Source organism: Suncus etruscus, chromosome 18 (genome assembly GCF_024139225.1).
Source record: "Suncus etruscus isolate mSunEtr1 chromosome 18, mSunEtr1.pri.cur, whole genome shotgun sequence".
In the NCBI taxonomy this organism is placed as follows: domain Eukaryota; kingdom Metazoa; phylum Chordata; class Mammalia; order Eulipotyphla; family Soricidae; genus Suncus; species Suncus etruscus.
In genome coordinates, this window is record NC_064865.1 from 35,995,049 (window position 1) to 35,997,790 (window position 2,742).

A 2,742-nucleotide genomic window follows, 5' to 3' on the forward strand; every position below is an offset into this window, starting at 1 on the left:
TAACACTCTTTTGGACTCTTACAATTACACTGTGATTCCCTCCAGAGAGTGGGAATCATCTCTGTTATTATATCTCTCACCACTTGCTCTTCTCTTTCACTCAACTTCTGGCATTTTTTTTGTCTTTGTTTATTTTAGACCTTAATTTTCCTCCCATCTGGAATATATTAAACTGAGAAACTTCTGCACGTCAAAAGAAATAGCGCCCAAAATAAAGAGCCCCCCCCCCAGTGGGAGAAACTATTCACCCAATACCCATCAGATAAGGGGCTAATCTCCAAAATATACAAGGCACTGACAGAAATTTACAAGAAAAAAACATCTAATCCCATCAAAAAATGGGGAGAAGAAATAGACAGACACTTTGACAAAGAAGAAATACAAATGGCCAAAAGACACATGAAAAAATGCTCCACATCACTAATCATCAGGGAGATGCAAATCAAAACAACTATGAGGTACCACCTCACACCCCAGAGATTGGCACACATCACAAAGAATGAGAACAAGCAGTGTTGGCGGGGATATGGAGAGAAAGGAACTCTTATCCTCTGTTGGTGGGAATGCCATCTAGTTCAACCTTTATGGAAAGCAATATGGAGATTCCTCCAAAAACTGGAAATTGAGCTCCCATACGACCCAGCTATACCACTCCTAGAAATATACCCTAGGAACACAGAAATACAATACAAAAACCCCTTCCTTACACCTATATTCATTGCAGCACTATTTACCATAGCAAGACTCTGGAAACAACCAAGATGCCCTTCAACAGACGAATGGCTAAAGAAACTGTGGTACGTATACACAATGGAATATTATGCAGCTGTCAGGAGAGATGAAGTCATGAAATTTTCCTATACATGGATGTACATGAAATCTATTATGCTGAGTGAAATAAGTCAGAGAGAGAGAGAGAAAAACGCAGAATGGTGTCACTCATCTATGGGTTTTAAGAAAAATGAAAGACATTCTTGCAATAATAACCTTCAGACACAAAAGAGAAAAGAGCTGGAAGTTACAGCTCACCTCATGAAGCTCACCACAAACAGGGATGAGTTTAGTTAGAGAAATAACTACGTTTTGAACTATCCTAATAATGAGAATGTACAAGGGAAATAGAAAGCCTGTCTAGAGTACAGGCGGGGGTTGGGTGGGGAGGAGGGAGATTTGGGACATTGGTGATGGGAATGTTGCACTGGTGATGGATGGTGTTCTTTACATGACTGAAACCCAAACACAATCATGTATGTAATAAAGTTGTTTAAATAAAAATAATTTCCTCCCATTCTTTGGTCTATTTTTTCTACTTTCTTATCAATGTTGGTTTCTAATTTGTACTCAAGTATATTTATAAGGTTTCCCTGTGATATTATGTTACTGTTGTTTGGTAGTGTATTATTTAGATACTGCAATTTTGTTTGTATGAACTCTCTCATCCTCTGAAAAAGATCTTTGATTTGGTTGTAGTTTTCATCTAGTGATTGCTTACTTTCTCTGTCTAATTTTTTTTTTTTGGTTTTTCAGGCCACACCCGTTTGCTGCTCAGGGGTTACTCCTGGCTAAGCACTCAGAAATTGCCCCTGGCTTGGGGGGACCATATAGGATGCCGGGGGATTGAACTGCGGTCTCAATCTTTCCTTGGCTAGCACTTGCAAGGCAGACACCTTACCTCTAGTGCCACCTCGCCGGCCCCCTCTGTCTAATTTTTTATTAAATTTTTTTTTGTGTCACACCTGATGATGCTCAGTGGTTAATTCAGTCTCTGTGCTTGGAAAATGCTGTTGACAGTCTCAGGTAACCATATTGTATGTCGGAGATCACACCGTGGTGGGGTGAGTGCAAGGCAAGTTCTCTGTGCTCTTGCTCTAGCCAATATTCTTGATTTCTGTTGCTAGTATATTGAATGTTGATTTTAAGTCCTCATTGGTTAGGTTCAAGCATTTTGATGGGTGTACAAACTTTCCTGTCTAGGTCTATTGTCTTCGTATCTACAATTGCATTTGAGCTCCTTACTTTTCCCATTGTTCTCTGAGTGTTGTAGGTGTTAATTGTGAAATTTTATATTCCAAATTACATAAGTAATTTGTTAAATTATTTCTACCAAATGATGACTATCGATACATCTACTTTTCAGGCTATTTTCCTTAGCATGAAGGGTAATTTGAATTTGCTAATTACTGTTTAACTGAGTTTTAAGTTTGTGTCTGGCATATAGGCATACATTGCTTCACCTACTGGTTAATAGATATATTTAGCAATGTTTTTGCATGGTCATATTAATATCCCCATGGTTTGTGTTCAAAGGAGAAAATTAAAAGTTTTATTTTATTTTTTAATTTATGTCTCCCATTCACAACACAGACCAGGCAAAGGGTCTGAGATGAGTTGTATATGGGATGCATTTACTGTACCTGCTCTTTCTATACAGTCAGTGTAAAGAACACAACCTGTGGTAAGCATTGAGAGGCCTTATCTTTTTTTGATATATATAAAAATATATATTATATATTACAAATATATTTATTTGGATATAAATTTGGATATTTTTTGAAACAATATATATCAATATATGTATTTATATATTTTATATATATGTATATATATGTATACATATATATAAAACCCTTCACCAGTGCAACATTCCCCTGTCCATATCCCAAGTGCCCCTCCTCCCTACCCTACACCGGTCTCTACTCTAGACAGGCTTTCTACTTTCCTCGTTCAGTCAGATTTTGTTAT

General features: G+C 37.3%; 1 non-coding gene across 1 annotated transcript; it reads right to left on the bottom strand.

The window, feature by feature from the left end:
• Positions 1-2,340: 2,340 nt before the first annotated feature.
• LOC125996917 (small nucleolar RNA SNORA51) lies at positions 2,341-2,472 on the bottom strand. Its single transcript, XR_007491576.1, has one exon. It is a non-coding gene; the product is annotated as a small nucleolar RNA SNORA51 (small nucleolar RNA).
• Between the last annotated feature and the right edge of the window lie 270 nt (positions 2,473-2,742).